The sequence below is a fragment of the Panthera uncia genome (genome assembly GCF_023721935.1).
Source record: "Panthera uncia isolate 11264 chromosome B2 unlocalized genomic scaffold, Puncia_PCG_1.0 HiC_scaffold_25, whole genome shotgun sequence".
Classification (NCBI taxonomy): Eukaryota; Metazoa; Chordata; class Mammalia; order Carnivora; family Felidae; genus Panthera; species Panthera uncia.
Genome location: NW_026057581.1, coordinates 18910234 through 18937218, shown reverse-complemented (window position 1 = coordinate 18937218; position 26985 = coordinate 18910234).

The following is a 26985-nucleotide window of genomic DNA, read 5'->3' as shown; positions in this document are numbered from 1 at the left end:
GCTGGAGACATACAAATCTTTTCCCAAAAATAGCAACATATGTATAACCTTTTTGGTAAAAATAGCAAAACATGGGCACAATAGCAACATATGTAAAACCTTTTTGGTTCAAGCAACATTCACACATTCCTTATTACCTTTACATGGGTGGAATATCCTTGATCCTTTAAAATATGGTAACGCTGTTTACCACTGCGAGAAGGACAAACAGTAGAGCTTCAAAATCATGACAATTTTTTTAAAGGCAATTAATTTAATTAGGGCGCCTAAAGAAAGGAATCCCAGAAAAGGAGAGCAGAAACATTTCTCTGTAACGTTTTCCACAAATTTAGACTCTAATCCAGAGCTTAAATAATGCTTGTGTCAAAATAGTGAACTGGCTTTCTGCAAAGGGCGTCTTTGAACTGGTTTTTACTTGTGGAGCTGTTTTGTGTGCTTAAGGTTACCCACTTGTCAAGATGCCAACCTGAAGCCCAGATGAGTACCTGAAGCTCATTCTACTTGCCCTTGGGACAGCTAAGCTTTGCATTTTTGATGACAATGGAATGCAGTAGTTTATGTCAGGTGTGTTTGTGTGTGTGTGTGTGTGTGTGTGTGTGTGTTGTTCTAAAGCTTCTGTTTGAGGTTCACCTTACTTAATTATAAAGTAAGCATGAAACAGGGGAACACCCTTCACAACTACCCTTTACTTTTCATTTTAAGGTCGTGCATCTTGCAAAAATCCGATTTTCTCTTCATTTTAGTTCTAGAAATAGTTTCCGTAAAAACTATTTCTCAAATACAATGAAACGTGTCAAATATTACACTAAGTCACTTTGCTTGCCTTAAATATAGATATGTTGTATTTCTTATTTTTGGTTCCATTTTGGAATTTAGGAAAGCAAATGTAATCCTAGAGGTCTTCTACAGTTGTCCTATTAAACAACTATATCCTGAGAAATGGACTTTCCATCAATTTCTATACGTTCTGTGTCTTCTCTGCGTGTCTGTGTCTATACGTTCACTCAAAATACCAGGGATAAATGTTTTCCTTCCACAGAAAAGCTACTCTTGTTGATTAAGCTTGAAATATTTATCTTTGAGGTTATTATCACCAGAATTTCTACTGATATCACTGAATAAAACAACATAGTTTCTTAAGTAACCTTATTAAGTTATATATTTTATGATTCTTAAAGAGCTAAGCAAAATGTTTGTGCCACAAACCTTGGATATGTATAATTCAGCTGATCTGTTTCTGAGAATACAGCCATAATAGGGAGAAAATACAGGAGTATGCTAATGAAAAGAGCGGTCTTCAAACTGCCATTAATTGTATGATTTTGTTGAAGTTTCCATATATATAGTAAAGAATTGGACTAGATCTTTAAATTTTAATTTCTAAAAGTTCTATGATTAAAAAGTAATCAGATCCATAGTAGAGAAAACAATCTAATACAATTAAGGAGACATTTGAGTTTCCTTCTACCCACTCCCACCTTCTCCCTAACTTCTTTTCTTGTTTTTCTCTTTTCTCTCTTAGGTTCTTTCTCCTCCCCTCCCCCTTCTTTCCTTCCCCCCTCCCTATCTCTCTTTCTTACTTCTTCTTTTTTTTTCTTTTCTCTTTTCTTCCTCCTTCTATCCCTCCCTTTCTTCCTTACCTTATTTCTTTTCCTTTATTGTTTAGCTTATGGATCCTGCCTTTAATAAAAGGGAATGAATGATATTAACATAGAACGTGAGGAAGTTATACTAGAAGCTTAAAAGAGAAGATGGAGAAAAGCCACTTAATGTAGCACCGACAAGACTAAGTAAGATAGGGAGCTCTGAGGATCTGTGTGGATGGAGGTCAGAGATGCCTTGGCAAGCATTGGGGATTGAAAATCATGTTTAGACATTTAGAGCCACCCAGACCAATCCAACCTGTACCGCACTTCAAAAACTCCTTTGCTGGGGCACTTGGATAGCTCAGTGGGTTAAGGGTCTGACTTCGGTTCAGGTCATGATCTCATGGTCCGTGGGTTCGAACCCCGCATCAAGCTCTGTGCTGACAGCTCACAGCCTGGAGCCTGCTTCGGTTTCTGTGTCTCCCCATCTCTCTGCTTCTTTCTTTCTCTCTCTTAAAAATAAATAAATATTAAAAACTGCTGACAGTTCAGTTTCCCTAGAGCACTAATCTCACCACGTAGAACTTGCAGAGGATAATTAGTGTTCTACTCATGCAGTAAAAATAGTGGGGGCAAAGAGCAAACAAATTCTTGTCATAAAAACAAATCTTGTCACACGGAACAAGTAGGGTGGGTGGGAGGCAGTGTGGTATGGTAAGAAATTCACAGCCCTGAGGACCCTTAGCAGCTGTTGGACATATGACAAGTTTCTTTCTTTCTTTGTTTCTTTTACTCTCCGTTTCCTCATGCATAACATGGAGATTATACTAATTCCCACGGAGGGACAATGTGTGACTTAAATGCAGCAACACTGCAAAGCACCCCATGTAGTACCTGCAAATAATGGGTGCCCTCCCTTTGGTTTTTCCTTCCCTCCCTTTTATCTGTTCCCCTTTTCCTTACTCCTGATTTTTTTTCCTCACCCTCTCACGATGGAAGAAACAGAAGCTTGCAATTAAAAGACCTTAACATCCAAATGCTCCGTTGAGTTGCTTCTCAATGTCTCCAGGCCCTTGTGGTGGGCGATTCTTCCTAAGGACTCCCTGCTGACCTCAGTTTCCAATGTCCTGGACCCATGAGCGGATCTCCAGGGTGCTGCTGGGCATTTTTAAGATTCTCTCCTCAACCAGTTGTTTCTTATCCCCTTGGGAGCTATAATGTAATTCCTGGAATTAGAGCTTCCCCGGAGCTATTTATTGGCAAGGACAGACTCTTCATCTTTTTCAGAGTAGCTCTACCAGGAAGGAGCTCTGAGGCCTCTTCTAGGAACACAGGGGCAAGTCTAGACATGATTTTTTTTTTTTGCTGCTTACACTGCAGAATTATTGGGTTAACACTGAAATTGTTTTCTTCTGAGCGTGTTATAGGATTTTGTGATGTATAAAATTTACTATGAAACCTTTCAATGGTGTCCCTTGGTTTAATCAATATTGACTTTTATTTTTAAGACAGAGGAAGAGACTGAGGGGGGAGAGGGAGAGGGGAGAGAGAAAGAGAGAGAGAGAGAGAGAGAGTCTTAAGCAGGCTTCACACCCAGCGCTGAGCCCAAGGTGGTCTCAATCTCATGACCTTGGGACCATGACCTAAGCTGAAATCAAGAGTCAGACACTCAACTGACCGAGCCATCTAGACGCCCCAAGATTGACATTTTTAATAATCTTGGTAAAGGTTCTATCTAGGATACTGCATTCAAGTGTATCTCAGAAATACCTGAGAAGGGGGGCTCCCTTGGATCAAGGCATTGAACCTGACCAAATGTTCCACACCACTTGAAAATCAGTTTAGTTTATGAAGGGTGATACGCATCATTGGTTTCTAGTTTAAAGAAGGCAAAGAAAGTGCTACTTGAGACAGGGTGATGTTTGAAATCCATCAGCATGAAATTCAGTGACTAGAACCAGGTGATTTTTATTATTGACAAGAGGACAATTTTGATGTTTGGTCTTGGGAAAATGTAGTAGTTCATGCCAGAGGGGGCAAAAAAACAGCTAAAAAGTAGAAGTCATCCCTGGATACAGTTTATCAAAAAGTAATAAATATATCTGCCATGACATATCCTTACAACTTCATTGAAACAGTTGCTGGGATTCTGAATAGTTTCCAAGATCCTTATGACCCACAGTGTAGAGCTCATTGGCAGGAATGTGCAGTTTGACCCTCTTTGTGTGCAACACTGAGAAATCAACATGGGAGGCAATTACCAGGACTCCATGGCCCGGTTCTCCACTGAGTCAGGGTGGGCTCCCCATAGCCTGCAGACTTTTGCAATACCTGATGAGGCAGCTCGTGCTGTCTGCTACAGCCACTGTGCCAGCTCCTTTGAAAGCTTGAAGCATTCCTTTTGCTCTAGAAGATAAGTGAAGAAGAGAGAATGGAAACACGAAACACAGTGCCCTTGGACATGCGTCTGGTAGGCTGTTTGCACATAGAGGGTGTCATCCATAGAGTGTATCAGTGCACATATTAAGCGATATTAGATGTCATTGCCATAGTGAATATTTGAGATTCATCTGGTGTTCTAACATTACTGACTTTAACTATCCCTGAGGACCCTAAATTGAATTATTATTTTAAACTTGTCAAAGGCAATCTAATGAGTAGTCGATATTGGTGTTTCTAGGTTTACCTCAAACCTGTCAGATAAAAAAAAAAAAATCTCAGTTTTGTTCTAATTCTAATTAATATTATCTCTACCCGGCTAACCCAGTACTCTGTATCGTTGAGAAGCAGAGGTCAAAGGACAAGATATTTGTGGTACCTCACTAAGATAATATCAGTAAGCCAGCCATTAGTTTCATGGAACCTGTCACCAAGCAGATGGTCAGCCCAAAGAGACTCCTTGAGATGACTTGTTGGAGGAGATTCACCAAAAGAAGGCCCATGTTTCTTGCTATTCAAAATGACAGAGTTAAGATGTCTACTGATTAACATGGGTCCGTCAAGATTTGCTTTAGTTTTCATCTACTTAAGTAGATGACCGATTTTGGCTCAAGTCATGATATTGAGGTTCACCAGTTTGAGCCCCTGCATCTGGCTCTGTGTTGACAGCTCAGAGTCTAGAGCCTGCTTCAGATTCTGTGTCTCCCCTTCTCTCTCCCCCTCCCCTGCTCATGCTCTCTCTCTCTCTCACTCTCTCTCTCTCTCTCTCAAAATAAATAAATAAATAAATAAATAAACAAACATTGAATAATAAAAAACGATTATATTCTGAATTTTTTTCTTTGAGTATTCCTGCTATTTTATCACAAGAGTTACTTATAAGCTAAAATAAAGGATTTTTTTTCTTATTCTAAAGGCAATATAAGCTTATTGTAGAAATTGGGAAAGTACAAAAACAAGTCAAAGTGACTTGTAATTTTACTGTTGAGACTTGTCTGCAAACTTTTAGCGTATTTTCTTATAAATACATGTGTGTGCACGTGTGTGTATGCATATGCACATGTGTACACATTTAGGACCAGACTGTATATAGTAACTTATTGCCTGCCTTTTAAAATTTTTATCTTTTATTTTTTTAAAGTTTATTTATTTGTTTTTGAGAGAGACAAAGATCAAAGAAAAAAGCACAAGTGGGGGAGGGATGGGGAGAGAGGGAGAGAGAGAGAGAGAGAGAGAGAGTCTCAAGCAGGCTTCATACGACCAGCACAGAGCCTGACGCAGGGCTCAAACCCACAAACCATGAGATCATGACCTGAGCCAAAACCAAGAATAGGATGCTTAACCGACTGAACCACCCAGGTGCCCTTCTGCCTTTTTTTTTTTTTTCAAAAAAATGAAGCATTATATGTTACGCATTTGTCCAATCTCAAATATTTTTAAGACATTATTTTTAAGAGTTGCATTTTTTTATGATTTTATCATGTGGATAAACCATATTGTGTTGATTTTTATAAAGACTGCTTAAACTGTTTTCAGTCTTATAATTAATGCTGCCATAAATGGGTATGAACATTTTCAAGGCGATATTACCAACTTGTTCGGAAAGTTTGCGCTGAGGTGCACTTTTGCCAGCAGTAGACTAGCCACAGCCAGTCCTGCTGCCCCTGCGATGATTACCAACTATTACTTTAGGGAGACAATTAGGATATTGGTGAAGAGCACTGATCTCAGTTCTGCCCCTCAGTAACACAGTCTTTAGCAAGTTATTAACCTTTCTGTGCATCATTTTCCTCATCTGTAAAATTGGGATTAAAATAATAACCCATTGCGTAGTGTTGGGAGAATTATATGAGAAAACGGATTTAAAGCCTAAAATATAGCACCTGGCAAATAATAATCATGAGTGCTTGCTAATTAATATGGCAAATGATCAATAATTTGATAGGCAAGGTATACATCACCATGATTTTGATTGGTGAATTTAAATGTTGTTTCACACAAAAATAAAACATAAAAAAATAAAAAATAATAAATGTTGTTTCACAGGTTTCTTGTTCCTTTCTTTTTTCTTTTCTTTTTTTTTTTTTTTGTATGATTATCTGTCTGGCCATATCATTTACCCACCATGGTAGCCATGGAGATGTGCTGCTCAAGCACCCAGGTCAAGCAAAGAATTGTAGCTCCAGGAGCTGAGATCTGTCAGTGGACCCCTCAGCTAACAGTCCCCTCAGGGATTTCTCCAGCTGCAGAGGCTGCCTACCCCAAGACCATACCCTTTCCTAGGATGGCCCACATTCACTGAATGATAGGTGTGGAGGTGTAAAGGAATGGACACCTTGGCCCAACTTGGGACAATTCTGAATGACCATTCTAGCTGTAGAGCCCTACCCTTTCCCCCCAACTCTCTCCCAATGTGGGGTTAGCTGTCAGGCTTATATTGAAGGTCCATTTCTCCTGCCTTATCCTGCTTCTAACTCCTCGCCCCCCTCCTACTTCCATAGATATTGATTACAAGGACATCATCTATGTCCAAATAAGCATCTATGGAATTACAGGGGTTGGTGGGGGGGGGGGTGGTGGAGAGGGAAACACTAAACTTTGTCTCCCTGTTGCTTTCTGGGAAATCCAAACTCTGACACCCATTTTTCTCTTGGGGTCTGTATTTCTCTTGTTGACTTGTTATAGTTTTCTATATATTGTTATAGAATATAACAATATTCTATTGTTTCTATATCTTGTTATAGTTTTCTCTATATTAGGCTTATAGACATATATCCTATTTATTATAAACACTTTTTCTACTACTTTATGTTACTTAATTTTGCTTCCCTGTGCTTTTTTAATATCTAGAAGTTTTTAGTGTTCAAATTATCAAGTCTATTACTTTTATAGCTTTCATGCTTTAAAAAATCCTTATATGATTTCATTTTTAACTCTTTAAATCACTGGGAATACATGTAAGTCAAAGATACAAGTTGAGAAGGGAAACAATTATCTCCCAATCAATCAAACACACAAACACTATTTTATTAAGTAAAATTTCCTTTACTGGTACAATTGTGAGTTACATTTTTCAAGTTACATTTATTAATTAAAAATTGTTATACATCTTGCGATTCCTTTCACGACTATACTGATCATATTTAAACCAGTACCATGTTACCTTGATTATTACAGCTTTTATAATGCATTTGTTAATTTTCTAGGATACTCTTTTCAGGATATTTGTTTTAGGATACTTTTCTTTTCCAAAATGTTTTTGCCCACTTTTGCACATCGTTCTCCCAAACGAGACTTAAAATCATTTTCTCAAGCCTCTATCCTACTTCTCCCCACCCCCAGCCCCCCACAACAAAAAAATTCCTGTGGGGGATTTTAATATATTTAATTGTATTAAGCCTAAAAATGAACTTGGGTTATGGTGAACAAACTCCGTAAATTTACTAAAAATTATTGAATTGTACACTTAACATGAGTGAATTTTACAGTACTTAAATTATACCTCAATAGAGTTTTTTTTTTTTTAATGAGCTTTCTGTGCAGAAACGTTTTATTTAGGCCTTCTTTATATTTTTAATGATGTTAGTCGTGTTCACCTCCAGCAGGTTCTATCTGTTAACCTTTTTCGTTTTTTCTTTCTTTCTTTCTTTCTTTCTTTCTTTCTTTCTTTCTTTTGAGATAGTCTCAAGTGCAAGACTGTGATTGAATCTAGAGGCTATGAAATCCAAAGAGTAGAGTGGCCAATGTGACAGCCATGTGATAGCCTGCTAAAGGGATGAAATGGCGGTAGAATCATTAGAGCCATGTTTTTGCTGCAGGAGTCCCAAGCACCAATGTCTTCAGGACTGAGCAGCCCATATGGATATGTAAACTATCTCAGAGGAAGACAAGAGAGGATGAGAAAAGCTATGGATGCTAAAAACTGGGCCCCTCACCTGGAAGCATGCCAGTTTAGAGTTTCTGAAGAACATAGTGTTAGTGAATCAGAACTCCTCTGTCATCCAACCTCAGCCCACTGGCCTCCAAGTTGTAGCCTTATTTTATGGTCACCTGAAATTCATATTGAGTTGCCTGCCGTGAGAATCATCAGCAACATGACCATTAATTCAGCATAACACAGAGTAACCACTGAATTGGAGTGAGCTGGCCTTTCTCCGTGGGCTCCTCAAACCCAGATGTGACTTTTAAGGAAGAAGTACAGTGGGTGTCTGGGAGAGCAGCTGTATGAGAGAAGTCTTGGCGGTTCTGTGCTAGCCCATTGAGTCCTTTTCTGTGCCCAGGTCCAGGCACCCATGATCTTTGTGTTGTTGCCTGTTTCTCAGCAATTTTCCTACAACATCTATTAAGAATTCATACTCTAAATTGAAGTTAGAAAGTGATCAAGATGTTTTTAAAATTTATTTTTAATTGAAATATAGACACATAATGTTACATTAATTTCAGGTGTATGACATAGTGAGCCAACAAATCTATACATTATGCTGCGCCTATCACCAGTTAGCTACGATCTGCTTCCATACAACACTATTATAATACTATTATACTATTAAAATATCATTGGCTGTGTTCCCTCTACTGTCCCTTTTATCTCTGTGACATATTCATTCCATTACCAAAAGCCTGTCTCTCCCACTCTCCTTCACCCATTTTACCCATCCCCCTGCTCTGGCAACCATCAGTTGGTTCTCTGTATTTATGGATGTGCTTCTGCTTTTTGTTTGTTTATTTGTTTTGTTTTTTGGATTCTGCATATAAATGAAATCATATGGTATTTATCTTTCTCTGTCTGGCTTATTTCACTTAACGTACCACCCTGTAGTTCCATTCATGTTGCAAATGGCAAGATCTCATCCTTCTTCATAGGTGAGTAATATTCTATTATATATATGTTATGTATATAAACCCATATATGTTATTAATATAATTTATAATAAATAAATATATATATCGCAGAAGAGGATAAATATCTAAAATTCATTACTTGACTGCTTATTTAATTATCAAAATATATTTCTTCCTGCTAACATGTGCATAGCAAAACTTGTGCATAATAATAATGGAATCTTATAAGCCTTTTGGTTAAAAATTATATACACATATACATAATTTTATAATTTATTAACATATGCCCATTTTAGTTAATTATAAAATTTACTAAATTTTTATAAAATTTTACTAAACTTTATAAAAGGCCAATTATATTTTTACAACAGCCTTACTGTATTTTTATATATTAATTGACATGTATGTTTCTTTTTATTGCCCAAAGACTCTTGCCCAGTGGCTCAGTGAAGGAAAGAATATGAATTTATTTATATGCATATGTGTTAGATCAGTTCTGATTAGAAGGGGCTTGTATCTTAAAATGAAACACAACCTCAGCAAATGAAAACAGTACTATTAATTTAATCTTTGATAACAAAAATTTCAGCCTTGTCTTACAATTTTTAGAAGAACACATTTAGTTTGCACAATCTTTAAGATTGCCCAGTAAATTATATTCTCTTAATGTAAGATCTTTAATGTTTTTCTAATTATGAGTATCTTTATTTTTAAATTTTACTTGAAAACATTGTACATTATACAAGTGGAAAAATAGTGACCAGTATCACTAAATTTTATAGGAAATACTTATCTTCTTACACAAAATTCATACAACTTAATATATTAGTATTATCTTTATAATTGATCCAATTGAGTTAATTATTTGAATTTTATGTTCATCTTAGAAAAATATAGAAATAGACAACATACTGATCAATCTTTTCCAGGGTCACAATAGTCTTAAGCTTCTCTTTTATTTTATTGTATGAGATATTTTATAAAATTGTTTTTAAGTAATGACACCACTAACAAATTTTTTTTCTGAATTATCTAAATCTTTAAATTACTTAAATTATGGTAAAGTTAAATGTAAGGCTTTAAACTTTACTTTAGGATTCACCTTCTACCAAAAATTCTCCTTCCCTGACACTGTTATAATTATACCTCAGTCTCTATTGTATCATAATTCTTCTAACAGATTAATAATGATCAACTAATGATCTTTTGAGTTAAATTTCATAACCATGACAAGTTTCCAGAAGGTGAACTGCTGAGAAATTTAAGAAGATTTGACTAAAGTTACAGATAAATTGCTTACAAAGGGATACATTGACAAAGAGCCTTGTGTTGTTGCATTTAATAGGAAGAGTACAAACCATTGTTTTAATAACACACAGATGTTTCCACATAGAGAAAAAAGAAGGCATCGTCATCATCACCATCATCAACCACTGCCATCCACATCTCTACATCGACTGGCTTTTAAAAAACTCAGAACATGAACTCTGCAATTGAATGACATCTTGAACAGATTTCCCCGTCTAAGTACTCTATTATCTACTAAGACACAAAGGTATTCCAGCCCCAATAGTTTGTTGCTTTGGTTGTCAATATCTTGACGGCATTTTTTTTTTTTCTGTAAAGAGATTTTCTTCCAAAATACTTTCAGGCTCTAAATTAGCTGTTAGCTGCCAGCAGCACAGCGATTCTTCCTCTTTCTCAGAGTTACAGATTACTCCCTAAATCAAAAATAAAGACTTCTTCATCACAAAGGACTTGGCATATTTTCAAATGTAAAGAGACAGCACCATAATTAATTTCTTAAAAGATATGACAAATATTCTGGCAGGTTAGTTTGGATAAATGAAAGCTTCTGAGGACAGAAGAATTTATTATTTTTGAAACTACTAAATATGAATTCTGAGTGTTTTCCATTTGCTGTAACTATTTGTCAAGATTTGATAAAGTGAACTTTGCCCTCAAGTGGTTGGTAGCTAGAGCATAAGCAAGCCGCTGTTAGAGCTGATGGGAATTTTAATTAGAATGGAAAATAGATGTCTAGGGTTGGGGATAGACTTTCTTTCCAGTAGCAGTCTAAAAAATAATGCTGGATTTCTAATATATTATTGTAATTACCATTTCCAAAGAGGAAAGAGTGAGAAAACTCAGGCAAGCAAGCATTAAAGCATCTGTTCTCCATATAGCTGATGAAATCCCACAAGTTCTGGACCTAGAACAATGCAAAAAAAATCATTCTTTCTGAATCACAAGATTTTTGGTCACAACAAGAAGTGATAGATAAATTTATAAGACATATACTAAAAAAAAAGATTGTGTTCATAAACATCCTAAATAATTTTCATTAATTTATTGTTTGATATTGAACTTTGTTTCTGAGGCCTTGAAAGAGTCTTCCAGTTTTAGAAATACTAATTTCTAGCATTTATTGTTGGGCACCATGATAAGTACTTTATGTATGTTATTTATTTAAATCTTATATATGCTTTCACGGAGATTGGGAAATGAAGCTTAGAGAGATTAAATAATAGCTATTCAGTGGTAGAGGTTAGGTTCAAACCTAACTCTATTTACTCTTTATATCAGAGGGATATTAAAAGCAGATATTTACTTCTGATGAATTTGGAGTAACAAGGACCTTTCACCTAAAAAAAAATCTTGCTAACCCATCAAAAGAAAAAAAAAAGACAAAATATATGAAAGAAAAATCTAAAACATTGGACATAAGGCCAATCAGAACTGCGATCCCTGAGAGAAGGGGGAAAAAAAAGAAAGTAAGTCCTACAATTGCTCTGGTGTACTACTTGGGGAGAGTGTTTAGGCCACAACACAGTTAGGCAGCAGGCCCAGTGGTCAGACTTGGCTCTGTCTCCCTTGAAAGGTCAAAGTTGGGAGGAAGGAGAAGCTATAACAGGTAGCAGAGAAGATATACCAGGCTGATGACAGCTGCCAGGAGAAAGAGATACAGACATCTTCACAGGTTTCCTCTTTAGAGGACAACTGCTATATCCAGGTGGAGAACCTCTTTGAGGCCAGTGAAAGAACCACCTGAAAAGATTAGAGGCAACAATCTCCAGCACTTACACAGGTTCAGTAATAGCACCTGTTCCCACCAGCCAGAGTGGTAAGAAAACAACAACAACAACAAAAGCCACAAAAACAAAACAAAACAAAAAGTATAGTAGATGGGACATCAAATAGGGTGCTTGGAAGGGCGTTACCTCTTCCATAGGAAAAGTTAGTCCTAGACTAAATGCTGCTTCCGTCTCGTCTTACAAAGCTTAAAAGTGTGCCTCAGAAGGATCAGAGTGCTTACAAGTAAACTAATCACATTGCAAATAAAGCTCAAGGTTATTTAAAGGAATATAAAATATCCAACACTCGACAAAGTAACATTTACAATAATGGTATTCAGTCGGTTAGCAGGCATGCCAACAAGTAGTAAAATGTGACTCATAATGAGAAGAAAAATCAATCAGTAGAAATAGAAAAAGAAATCACACAGATGATAGAATTAGTAGACATGGACATTCAAAGCTGTAACACACTTCACAGGCTCAAGAAGTTAGAGAGGGGTGCCTGGGTGGCTCAGTAGGTTAAGCACCTGACTCTTGATCTCAGGTCTTGATGTGAGGGTCATGAATTCAAGCCCACATTGGTCTCTGTGCTGGGTATGAAGCCTACTTAAAAAAAAAAAAAAGTTAGAAAAAAGATGTGTCCTGTTAAACAGGGCCATAAATACATGAGAAAGACTAAAATCAAACGTCTAGAAATGAAGACGACAATGTCTGACATTAAAAATACACTAGATGGGACAGACAGTAGGGTACATGTACACACTGCAAATGAAATGATTAGTGAACTTGAAAACATAGCAATAGAAACTATCCAAAATCAAACACAGAGAGAACAAAGACTGAGAAAACATTTTTTTTAAACAGAGTAAAAGTATACTGTTAAGGCAACTTCAAGCCGCCTAATATATGTCTAATTGAAATTGCAAAAGGAAGGGAAAGAGAAGAAAAAAATTGAAGAATTAATACCTGAAAATGTTCAAATATGACAAACCATAAACCCAGACAGCCAAGATCATGAAATTTAGAGCGCAAGAATTAGGAAGAAAATTGCTTTAAAATTGCTTTAAAACCACTCATGGCATAAAATAACTGGTGGCTGGACTGTCCCAGGAGGGGATGCCAAGCTGGTAGAATTAGCAGGTCTCTGATTTCCATGTGGGTCCATCCTGCTGGTACTAACCTTCCCCCAAGCTGCTGGGTGGATGGGTTGATTGGGAAGTTGGGACCCAGTCTGTCCCCAGGAAACCAGCCCCTGCTGCTCCTTCCATCTTCACCACATTTCCAAGGCAAGGGCATTCTGCTGCCCCAGGGGTGGGCACTGCAAGAAAATCTCATGTGCCAGAGGAAAAACAGGCTGCTTAGCCTTGGTTCTGAATGGCTGGACCAGAGACAGATATGTGTGCATTCTGTGACTCCCCACTGTGCCCCTATAGCAGTTACTGCTAGGAAAGCACAGTCAGGATTCTTACCCTAGTGCTTAGCTGGAATGGACATATGCCCCAGGTGGCTTATGAGAAGTGTCTGGGGGAACTGATGGGTTCTTAGAGGATCCTTCCTGAATGGTGTTAGTAGTGTCATATAAAGAAGAAAGAAAAGGATGAACCTGCATGGAAGCTAGAGACCTGCTAATTCTGCCAGCTCAACATCCCCCCCATCCCCCACCCCCCACCCCTGCTCTGAAAGAGTCCAGCCATCACCACTTTATGTGATCACCAGGGCCTTCTGCACCTGAACTCTTTTTCTACCTGCCCATAGACCAAACACTTCCGTCTTCCAGTTAATCTGGATCCAGTTAATCTGGGACCTACCCAGTCCTCCTTCCCTCTCACTCCTCCTCTCTCAGACCTCCAGCCTCCACTCTGCCTTGATCATCAGTTTCCTGTTCAGTGAGTTGTCTTTGCTATGCAGCCCATTAAATTTTGGGGAACTCTCTCTGAGGGGAAAGAAAGAAAGGAAAATAAATTTAGGAATTTCGGGGGTGGGGATTGTGTGCAAATCCCTTTTATTTGGGGAACCATAAGATTCAAACTGGATGAATATTTTCATTGGGGTCCTCTGAGTAGTAAGGTTTCTGTGTACTGGGGAAGGTGCTCTCAGGCGGGTCACCTGGGGCCATTTCTGTTGAGCAGCTCCGTTGTGTCCAGTTTGGGCATAGAGTTCTGTTGCTATAAATTAAACACTGGAAAATATTTTTTAAAAAAAGAAAAGAAAAGAAAAAGACAAAACAAACAGAAAACAAACCTTAAAAGCAAGCAGAGAAAAAAAACCCATCGACGGACAGAGGATAAAGGTGAGGAAGGTGTGTTTCTTCTAAGAAACAATGCAAGCCAGAAGACAGTATAGCAACATATTGAAGCTACTGAAATAAATGATTATTTCAGAGCTCTCTATCTAAAGAAAATATTATTCCAAAGATAAGATGAAATATTTTCTTTTTTCAGATATTATAAAGCTAAAAGAATTCATCAGCAATAGACCCACATCTGAGAATGTTAGTCGTTCAGGAGAAGGAATATGACACTAGATCAAAACACACAGATATATCCAAAATACTTCTTCCTTTTTTTGTTTATTTTAAAGGTATTTGACTGTTTAAAGCCAAAATGATAGTGTATCAGAAGGTTTACAACATGTAAAGTAAAATTTTGATAAAAATAGCACAAGGGCTGGGAGGGGGCTGCAACAGAAACAAGCTACTGTAAGATCCTTACATTGTACCTGAAGGATTATAATATTACTCAAAAGTGGACAAATAAGTTAAAGATGTATACATAAATCCTGAGTCAACCACTAAAAATATCAAATAAGATTTATAATTAATAAACTAACAAAAGGGATAAAATGGAAATCATTAAAAAGGCAATCAATCCCTAAAAAAGCCAGAAAAAAAAGAACAAAGAACAGATGAGACAAATAGAAAACAAATAACAAGATGATAGATTTAAACTCAAGAATATAAATGATCACAATAAATATAAGTGGTCTAAACACCATATTAAAAGATGTGATGGGTGGGGTGCCAAGGGCCTGGGTGTTCAGTCGGGTAAGCGCCCATCTCTTGACTTCACTCAGGTCATGATCTCGAGGTTTGTGGGCTCCAGCCCCGTGTGGGGCTCTGCGCTGACAGTGTGGAGCCTGCATGGGATTCTGTCTCTCTCCCTCTCTGCCCCTCCCCCACTTACTCTGTCTCTTTCAAAATAAATAAAAATTAAAAAAATAAAATAAAAGATGAGATTGGCAATTGGTATTTTAAAAAAGGGCAAGACCCAACTATATGCTGTTTATAAGAAATAAATAAATTAAAGGGAAAATAATGGAAAAGATATATCAAGGTAGCACTAATCAGAAGGATGAAGTAGCTATATTAATCTCATACAAAGTAGATTTCAGAATGCATAACAATCCAAAATATTTATGCACTGCATAACAGAGTAAATAAAGAAAATGAAGGAAAAACTTACAGAAAAGCAAGAAGAAATAGAAAATCCACAATTAGATTCAGAGATTTTAACACCCCTTCTCAATAATTATAGAGATGGAGAAACAATTAGAAGAAAAATTCATAGGGCATAGAATATTTGAACAATAATATCAACCAATTTGATCTTACATTTATAAAACACTACACCCAACAAGTGCAAGATATACAATGTACTTAGCACATTGATCGACACAGACCATATTTTAGACTGTAAAACAAGTTTCATTAAGTTTGAAAGAATTAACTCTTATAAAGTATGTTTTATGAGAATAGAATTAAATTGGAAATCAATAACCAAAGAATTTTAGAAAATTACCAAAATTTGAAAACTAAATAATATAATTCTACATATTCCATGGGTTAAAGAAAAAAATCAAAAGTAAAATTAGGATGAAAATAAAAATACTATATATTAAATTTTGTGTGACATAGCTAAAGTAGTTCTGAGGGAAAAAATTATAGCCATAAATGCCCATTAAAAATAAGAAAAGTCAAAATCCTAGGGGCATCTGAGTGGCTCAGTCTGTTAAGCGTCTGGCTTCAGCTTGGGTCATGATCTCATGGTTTGTAGGTTCGAGCCCTATGTCCAGCTCTGTGCTGAAAGTTCAGAGCCTGGAACCTGCTTCGGATTCTGTGTTTCCTTCTCTTTGTGCTCCTCCCCTAATCATGCTCTGCTTCTCTCCTCTCTCAAAAATAAATAAACATAAAAAAAAATTAAAAAAAAAGTCAAAATCCTTGACCTCTGCTTCTGTTTTCAGAGACTAAAAGAAGTGCAAACTAAAACCAGTATTTGCAGATGTAAGGAAGTAACAAATATAGGGACAGAAATCAATAAAATAAAATAAAAAACCCAAAGAACAAATTAATATGACCAAAAGCTGTTTCTCTGAGTAGGTTTAAAAAAAATGATTGATTAAAAAAAAGATATAACACCAATTATCAATATTAGGAGTTATACGACTGACAGGTATAGATTCTACCTATGTTTTTAAAAAGAATGAATATTATGAACAACTGTTTGCCAAAAATTTGACAGAGTAAATTGACAAATTTTGTAAAAACCATAAACCACCAAAAGTCACTCCAGAATAGATAACTAGAATAGCGTTATATCTATAAAAGAAATTGACTTAGTAGTTTAAAATCTTTCTACCAAGCTGGGACAACTGAATGGCTCAGTCAGTTAAGCGTCCAATGCTTGCTTTTGGCTCAGGTCATGGTCTCATGGTTGAGAGATCAGCATGGAGTGTGGAGTCTAATTGGGATTCTCTCTGTCTTCCTCTCTCTCTCCCCCTCTTTCTATCCCTCTGCCCCTCTGCTGCTCATGTTCTTTTCTCTGTGAAAATAAAATAAAATAAAATAAAATAAAATAAAATAAAATAATAAACTTTAGAAAAAATAAAATCTTTCCGGGGGCCCTGGGTGGCTCAGTCAGTTGAGCGTCCAACTTCAGCTCAGGTCATGATCTCATGGTCTGTGAGTTCGAGCCCTGCGTCGGGCTCTGTGCTGACAGCTCAGAGCCTGGAGCCTGCTTCGGATTCTGTGTCTCCCTCTCTCTCTGCCCCTCCCCCGCTCATGCTCTGTCTCTGTCTCTCCGTCAAAAATAAATAAACATTAAAAAAAATAAAATAAAATCTTTTCACAAAGCTTCAGGTTGAGTTAACTTCACTAGAGTATTTTCCAAATTTTTGAAGAAGAAAAAATACCAAGTCTACACAAACACTTCCAGAAAATTGAACAGGATAAAACACTCAAAAATTCATTCTATGAGAACAGTGTTAACCAAATATCAAAGCCGGAAAAAGATATTAGAAGAAAAAAAGTATAGACCATTAATCTTCATAAACACAGATGCAAAAATAATAAAAAAAAATTCTTATAGAATCCATTAGTATTTAAAAAATGATAATATGACATGACCAAGTGGAGTCAATTCTGGGAATTCAAGATTGGTTTGACAATTGAAAATCAATTGATGTAATTCATCATATTCACATACCAAAACAAAACAAAAGAACATGATCATCTGGGTAGATGCTGGAAAAGCCATTGCCCAAATTAAATATTTATTCCTGATACCATTTCTCAGCAAACTATGAATAAAAGGGAAATTCCTCAATCTGATTAAAAAAAATCTGTTAAAAACCTGCAGTTAACACACAGATCAGTGGAATAGAATAGAAAATCCAGAAGTAAATTATATGGTCAATTAATCTTCAGCAAAGCAGGAAAGAATATCCAATGGGAAAAAGATAGTCTCTGAACAAATCGTATTAGGAAAATAGGACAGCAACATGCAAAAGAATGAAACTAGACCACGTTCATACACCAGACACAAAAATAAATTCAAAATGGATTAAAGACCTAAATATGAGACCTGAAACCAGAAAAATCCTAAAAGAGAACACAGGCAGCAACTTCTTTGACATTGGCCATAGCAACTTCTTTCTCGATATACCTTTTCAGGCAAGGGAAATAAAAGCAAAAATAAACTATTGGCACATCATCAAAAAGAACGTTTCTGCACAGCAAAGGAAACAATAACAAGACTAAAAGGCAACCTATGGAATGGGAGAAGATATTTGCAAATGACATATCCAATAAAGGAAAAGTATCCAACAGATTTAAAGAACTGATACAACTCAACATCCAAAACCAAATAATCCAATTCAAAAATGGTCAGAAGAGAGGCACAAACATTTTTCCAAAAAAGACATATAGATGACTGTCAGTCACATGAACAGATGTTCATCATTTATCATCAGAGAAATGCAGATCAAAAGTACAATGAGATACCACCTCATATCTGTCAGAATGGCTAAAATCAACAACAAAAGAAACAACAAGTGTTGGTGAGGATGTGAAGAAAAAGGAATTCTTGTGCACTGTTGGTGCAAATGCAAACTGGTGTAGCTATTATGGAAAACAGTATGAATGTTCTTCAAAAAGTCAAAAATAGAACTACCTTATGATCCAGCAATGGCACTACTGGGTATTTCCCCAAAGAATACAACAATACTAATTCAAAGGGATATATGCACCCCTATGTTCATAGGGTTCATTATTTACAATGGCCAAGCTATAAAAGCAGCCTGTGTCCATTAATTGGTGAATGGATAAAGAAGGTGGGGTAGTTAAACACAATGGAATATTATTCAGCCATAAAAAAGAATGGAATTTTGCCGTTTGCAACGACACAAATGGAGCTAGAGAGGATAATGCCAGGCAAAATAAGTCAGAGAAAGACAAATACAATATGATTTCAGTCATATGTGGAATTCAAGAAACAAAACAAATGCTCCAAGGGAAAAAGAGAAATAGACTCTTAACTTTAGACAACAAACGGATAATTGCCAGAGGGAAGGTGGGTGTGGGGAATGAGTGAAACAGGTAGTGGAGATTAAGGAGGGCATTTGCTGTGATGAGGGTGCGTTGGTGTATGGAAGTGTGGAATCACTATATTGCACACCCACAACTAATAACACACTGTATGCTAACTAAGTGGAGTTCAAATAAAAACTGGAATGAATGAATGAAGGAAGGAAGGAAGGAATGAAAGAAAATGCCCTACAGCTAACATCATCCTTAATGATGGAAGTCCAAAAGACGAAGATAAAAATAGCCTTTTAGTACTTTTATTCAGCATAGTGCTGGAATTGCAGCACTGCTATAAGGCGAGGCAAAATAAAAGACATCAGAGTTGGAACGGAAGTAAGTAAATGCTATTAGTATTCACAGATAACAGGACTGTCTATGTGGGACATCCTCCAGAATCTACAGAAAATTTTCTAGAAACAAAAAGTGAGGTTAACAGTGTGGTAGGATACAAGCCAATAATCAACGTTCAGCTTTAGCACTGGGTGTCATACAGAGGGGACAAATCACTGGGTTCTACTCCTGAGCCCAAGACTATGTTAATTAACTTGGAAATAAAAAAAAATTAAAAATCAGCTTTATTTTCATACACTAGCAGTGAGCAAATCGAAGTTGAGATGAAAATAATACCATTTTAAAAAGCATCAGAAATGAAATATTTAGAGCAAATTTCACGACAAATGTGTAAGATGTACATAAAAAGCCATCATACATTGTTGATATAAACTTTAAAAACGTAAAAGGTTTGGGAAAGTTAAACATCCTTTTCTTGGTTAGGAAAATTCAATATTCTTAAGATGACACTTTAAATTGATCTATAGTTTCAATTAAGTCTCAATGAAAATCCCAGCAAGTATTTTGATAGAATTAAATAACTGACTTTTAAATTTATGTAGAAACAAAAATGACCTAGAATAGTCACAAGTAACTGAGAAAAGAGAGAACGAACTTGGAGGATTTACAGTATCTGTTTTTAGATGGTTGTTTTGTTGTTGTATTACTCATTACATGAGTCAAACAATGTGGCATTGGCACAAAGATAGAGAAATAAATCAAGGGAAAAGAATAAAGAAACCAGAAATAAGCTCAAACATACACAAACATACACAACTAAATGATTTTCAACAAGGACAATTCAATGGAGAGAGAATCGTCATTCCAAAAAAAAAAAAAAAAAAAAAAATGGCACTGGAACAATTAGTTCTACCCAAAGTAGTGAAACTTGACCCATACGCTGCGACATATAAAAATTAACTGAAAATGGTCCATAGACCCACATATAAAACCTATAAAATGACTGGAAGCAAATTTAGAATCTTTGTGATCTTGGGTTAAGAAATGATTTCTTAAACACAGCATCAACAATATAATACCCCCCTCCAAAAAAAAAAAAAAAAAAGAAGAAGAAAAAATATACTGGTCTTTACTGAAATTAAGAAATTCATTTATTTTGGGGCATCTGGGTGGCTCAGTTGGTTAGGCGACCGACTTCGACCCAGGTCATGATCTCGCAGTTTGTGAGTTTGAGCCATGCGTCAGGCTCTGTGCTGATAGCTCTGAGCCTGGAGCCTACTTCGGATTCTGTGTCTCCCCCTGTCTCTACCCCTCTCCTGCTCACGCTCTGTGTCTCTCTGTCTCTCAATAATAAATAAATGTTAACAAAAAAAAAGAAATTCATTTATTTGAAAGACACTATGAAAATAAAGCGAAATCAAGCCATAGATTGGGAAAATGTATTCTCTAAAAAGAAAAAAAATTAAAACATTTATATCCAGAATATGGAAAGAACTCTCAAAATATAATAACACAACACATGACTCAATTACAAATGGGCAAAAGATTTGAACAAAATCGTTCACCAAAAAGATATACGGATGGCAAATAAGCATACAGAAAGATGCTCGATGTCTTTAATCATTAGGGAAGTGTACATGGAAACCCACAATGAGAAACTACTACCTTCCTACTGGAATGCCTCTAATCAAAAAGACTGACAACAGAGTTGGTAAGTGTACGGTATACTGGTATCCTGGTATACTGCTCGTGGGATTGGAAGTGGGAAAACAGTTTGGCAGTTTCCTGCAAGTTTAAACATTCACTTACAATAAGTTTCAGATATTCCACTGAGAGAAGTAAAGGTCTCTGCACAAGGAGTTTTACATGAATATTTGGAGCAACTTTATTTGGAACAGGTAAAAACTGGAAACAACACACGTATTCATCTCCAGGTAAATGGCTAACCAATTCGTGGCATATCCTTATAATGAAATACTACTCAGCAGCAACAGTATGGATAAATATCAGAATCGTTACGTTAAGTGGGAGAAGATAGGCTGATAAAAGTAGTACACACAGGATGATTCCGTGTGTTATATAACATTGTAGAAAATTCCACACAGTCTACTGACAGAAAGCAGTTCAACGGGTGCCTCTCTATAGGCAATGCAGTGGGCCACCAGGAAACTCTGGGGTGGTGGCCATGTTCACTGCCTTGATATGGTGCGTGTACAAGTATTAAAGTATTAAATTATAGTATTAAATTGAAGTATAAATTACACTCTTCAAATTTGTGATGTTTATTGTACATTAATTATATCAAATAAATCTACCAATCAATGTGTAAGAAACAAATATGTGTTATTCTAATTTGAGAATCTCGAATTATAACCTTGGTCTGTTTTACTTGACTTCTCTTGTGTCATTAACCACCACTGTTTGAAATGTTATTAAAAAACACTAGACTGACCAATCAGCTAACAATAACCCTCACGACTATCAGTACAAAGGTAAGGATGTATAAGAACATATTCAGTTGTTTAGGTAGCTGTTTTTTTAGTTTATTAAAGTTATTAGTGCCTGTCCTTATGCAAAATTATGCTTTGGATCATAATTATCATTTATTAATAATTAAGGAACCTAAGATATCTTTTTTTTTTTAATGTTTATCTTTAATTTTGAGACACAGAGAGACAGAGCATGAGCGGGGGAGAGGCAGAGAGAGAGGGAGACACAGAATCCGAAGCAGGCTCCAGGCTCTGAGCTGTCAGCACAGAGCCCGACATGGGGCTTGAACTCGTCAACTGTGAGATCATGACCTGAGCTGAAGTCGGACGCTTAACCGACTGAGCCACCCAGGCACCCCTGAGATATCTTTTAAATAACACTTCAGGAAGTACCCTATGTTTTACAAGCCTAGTTACTCACTATGGACATGATACAAATTTGAGCTCTCATTCTATAAAAAATTTTTTTTAAAGAATCTTCTCAGGGAGGATAAGAATTGTAAGATGATTTTTTTTTTCTTCTGTCAGAGAGGACAAATTTTGCTTCTGGTACTCATGGTAGCTCAGCTTCTCCCTCTGACTTGATGTATGACCATGGGCAAGTTTGTTTGATCTCTGCAAAACACACTAAGCCCTTGTATTGCCTCCATCCTGAACAAATTAACCATGGTGGATGGAAAAACTGCAGACTGTGATTGAGAAATGTGCTTCTGGATCTACTGAATCCATTTTTGCAAAGGACTATTACACAATGGCAAAAATTAAAAAAAAAAAAATTAAAAAAAGGGACCAAACATGTTCTTACGTTAAAACTGAGCATGGGGCTGTCTTGTTCCCAGGATTTCCTGAGATGAGGGAAAAATCAGATTCACAATTGCTTTGTAATGATTATTAAATTTAAAATGTAGAGCCTCAGCTGATAGCTGTCGCCACTATAACACCTGAATGTGAGGAACTTGCCGGAGACCACGCTGTTGGTTGGTCTCAGCAGAAAGGTCCTGCAGTAAAACTGCCTACACCCACGAGGCTCCTATCAACTGCCGTGGGTGAGTATGACAGCAGTGGTGTTATCTTAGAGCGCTGCTTCTCAAAACTTCCATGTGCACATTTCAGGAATCATCATTCAGGAATCCTGATTATATGCAGAATCAGGTTTGGTAGGGAGAGCCCTGAGATTTGGGGTTTTGATTGGTTGCTGCCATTGCTCGTGGTCAGTGAGTCACGCGTTGGTGACAAGGTCTTAGACTCTCATTGGGCCTGTGACTGGGGTGTGACGATTTGCTATTCTATCTCAGAATAGCTGGTAGAAAATTCGTGGACCTCAAATTTTCCGAACCAGTTAGGATTAGGATTGAGTACACGTGCCTAACAGTGGCTTACACAAGATAATTTCTTTTTCATGTAGAAGTCCTGAGGTAAGCTGTCTAAGGCTGGTATTGTGGCTCCACTGTGTCAAAGACCCACGTTCCTTCCATCTCGTTGCTCAGCCGTCTTTAGTACATCACTTCAGGGTCCAAGGTGGCTACACGAGTTGCAACTGTTTAGGTTGGAATCAGCCAGAAATAGCAAGATCCTAGAAAAGGCTATGCCTTATGCCTCTAATAGTATTTCTTGGCATTCACATGAAATTTTTCCATTTACATAGTAGAAACTTCGTTTACATAGGCCAAACGGTCTCATGGTCCCGCTCAGGTGCAAGGGAGTCTGGGCAGGAAGGTGCCTGTCGAAAATGGGATTCTGGGTTAAGACAGGGGAAGCTGGGTTTGGGAAGCAGCTAGCAGTTCCCGCTACAGTATCACTGTACTGATTTTGATTGGAGGAGTTGCATTTCTCAGTGCATTAAAGCTCAGCCCATCAATTAGCTACGTCACCTACAACTTAACCTATACAGATCTTAGGGGGTTTTTTGCCTGTAAAATGAGAGGCGGGGACCAGGTGACTGAAATAGCAGGAATGTCCTAGAAGGAGGGGTTAAGTGGAACTGCCACCTGTGGTGAAAACATACTGGATGAACTCACTGGCCTGTTTGGCAGGCCAGAGTAACATCTACTTCCACATACACTCAGGTAGAGCTTGCTCTTTTGTAATATAGCCCTCTCGTATTCTTCCATCCAGCCCGCCCTCAACGTGCCATGTGGTTAACTGTGGGAATGACACCCCATTATTCCCCTCTGTCCCTTCCTCCACAGGGATAGCACTCTCGCAGGCTTTACTAGGTAGTCGTGAAAGAGTAACATCTAAAATTTGAAATAAAATGCTATTTACTTAGAAGTTATTGCTGATGTTTAAAGTAGGGCCCTTGTTTCCAATCCCAACTTTAATATTTTCCTCAGAAAGAATGAAGGTCATATGTGCACAGCTTTGGAGGAATATAGCAGTGTGCATATGTTTTTTTTGTCCGATGGCATTATCTCTTCTGGTAAAGTAGAAGAAAAAAGTTGACACGTACTGAAGATCACATTTAACTTTGGAAACTTAAAGGGGGTTTCGTAAGAATATATGTGTTGTACAATTTAAAGAGCTCTTTTAAGAATAGAAAAAATCACAGGCCTATGAAGATGTATTGTATGTTTTGCATTAAACCATATAAAATTCCATAAGATTCATGTGGTTTATGAAATACCATATTCTAACTAGAAAGCACCCATACCTAATACTGCTTAAGCTACTATCACTGAGTGTGTATGTCTCTGATGGGTTATACATATGTGCAACTTTGTGCAGGGAGTATGTAATAATCTACATGAGGGCATTTTATGAATCAATTTTTATCCTTTGTTATAAAGCAAATTAGACTCCAGGGACTTGTGTATTTATTAAATTCAGCTTCCCTCACTTGCTTATAAAAAATAAATTCGTCCTTCTTTTTAAAACAATCCCCTTGTATAAAACTAGAGACTAAGAAACCCTATTTTTTAGAGTTTAGATTTTCTGTTTTTTTTTATGTTGGCATTTTAAAAAAGAAAAAAATCTCAACATTACAAGAACTCTCAAAACATTACAAAATTGAGATATAGCTATTACTATAACTTGAAGTAATATCATATATGCTTTTAATTTTTATAAAGTGAGTCCTTTTTAAAAAGTCTCTAGGGACACCTGGGTGGCTCAGTCGGTTAAGCCTCTGACTCTTGGTTTTGGTTTAGGTCACGATCTCATGGTTTCATGAGTTCGAGCCCTGTGTCGGGCTCTGTGCTAACAGTGGGAAGCCTGCTTGGGATTCTCTCTCTCCCCCGCTCTCTGCCCCTCCCCCACTCATGCTGTCTCTCTCAAAATAAATAAATAGACTTAAAAAATATGTATAAAATACAAAATAAAAAAGTCTCTATATCATTCAGGGTTCAGCCAGGAGACAAAACCAAAAAACAAAAACACAACACACAGTAACTCAAGCAGGTAAAGTTTACTATAAACAATTGTTAATTGGTAACTAGGGATTAGCTAGTAAGAGGTAAAGAGGACTCAAGGAAGATAGAGTAGTTACTGACTCTATGGCTAAGGAGGGTCCACAAGAAAGGGACGTATTTGGAGAAGGCGTGCCACAGCCCACTGGGCAGGTGGAGAAGCTCGCTTTGGTGCTTCAGACTGGCAAGCGAGAAAGCTGCCGCTGTGATCCCAGTGACACTCACTGGGAATCAGCCAGAGCACAAGGGGCACATTCTGGGAAGTTGTCCACTAGACATCTTCCAGACTATCTGGGATCCTGACTGGGGAACCAGCCAAATTTGCTAGGAGGCTGCTGAGGTGTGCTGCTGAAACTTGCCAGATAACTGAGTGCCCCTGGGTGCCCCCAGGTGCTGGCCTACACTGCAGGGGCAGAAGAGAGGAGAGCATACTGTGAATGGAGGAAGAGACTCTTTTCTCCCCCAGCATCCCTCTGTCACCCTCTACTGACAAAGCTTAGCATGAAGACCAGTAGACGAAGAAATGTTTGGAGGGCCCATCTTCAGAGTCACAAGGCAGAGTAATGAAGGGTGAACTTGGACTGGAAAAGTAATAAATTGACAACTGGCACAATCACTCCATTTTTTTCTTTTCTTTTTTCTTTTCTTTTCTTTTTTCTTTCCCTTTCTTTTCCTTTCTTTTCCTTTCTTTTCTTTTCTCTTCTTTTCTTTTCTTTTTTATATTTTAGTCACTGAACACAAATATGAATTGTAAAAAATGGAAAAATAGGCCATCTTTTGCCACTATGATCTGAAAATTATCCATAACCAGTGATGTAGGGAAATAATATTCCTCTAAGCAAATTCATGGAAACATACCATAATTTATTTATTTATATTATTTTATTAAGTTTATTTGATTTGAGAGAGAGAGTGAGCACAAGCAGAGGAGGGGTAGAGAGAGAGGGAGAGAGAGAGAATCCCAAGCAGTCTCTATGCTGTCAGCATAGAACCTGACGTGGGGCTCGAGCCCATGAACTGTGAGGTCATGACGTGAGCCAAAACCAAGAGTCGGAGACTTAACTGACTGAGCTACCCAGGTGACCCAAAACATATTGTAATTCAGAAAGGGTGGTCTATAGGGTCAAATTAAAGCATTTAAATCAAATTGAAGCATTTAACAATATAACAAATACATATATATATATATATTACATATATATATAACAAATATATATATATATATAACATATATATATAACAAATATATATATATATTACAATATAACAAATATATAACAATATAACAAATATATATATATACACATAACAATATATACACACACACATATACGTATAATTAGTGTTTATTTTTGAGAGAGAGAGCACAAGCATGGGAGGGGCAGAGAGAGAGAGGGAGACACAGAATCTGACTGAAGCAGGCTCCAGGCTCCCTGTCAGAATAGAGCCTGATGTGGGGCTTGAACTCATGAACTGTGAGATCATGACCTGAGCTGTAAGATCACAACCTGAGCCGAAGTTGGATGCTTAAGCAACTGAGCCACCCAGGTGCCCCTGAAATTGAAGTATTTTAATCTGAAATATCGGAGAGATTACTTAGCCCAATTCCCTCATTCATAAAACTGGGGAGAACCTAAAACCCAGAAGAATTCAATGACTTTAGCCTTGGGGCTGAAGAGCTAGGGAAAATGATCATTCAATGAATATTTCTTTAGTAAATATTTCTTTAGTAAATACAGGTGCCAGGTGTGGTTCTAGGTGCTGGTGAACAAAATACATCCTGAGTTCACAGAGTTACACTTAAGTTGAGAGAGTCACACAACAAATGGATGAACAAATGAATCCATAATAATTCAGGTATTAGACAAGTGCTATGACAAAAGAGCTGGGAAGGAAGATAGAAAATAATATAAGTGGGAAGGGAAGGGGGAGGTTCTGTTTATATTTATAGATATTTATATTTATATTTATATTTATATTTATATTTATATTTATATT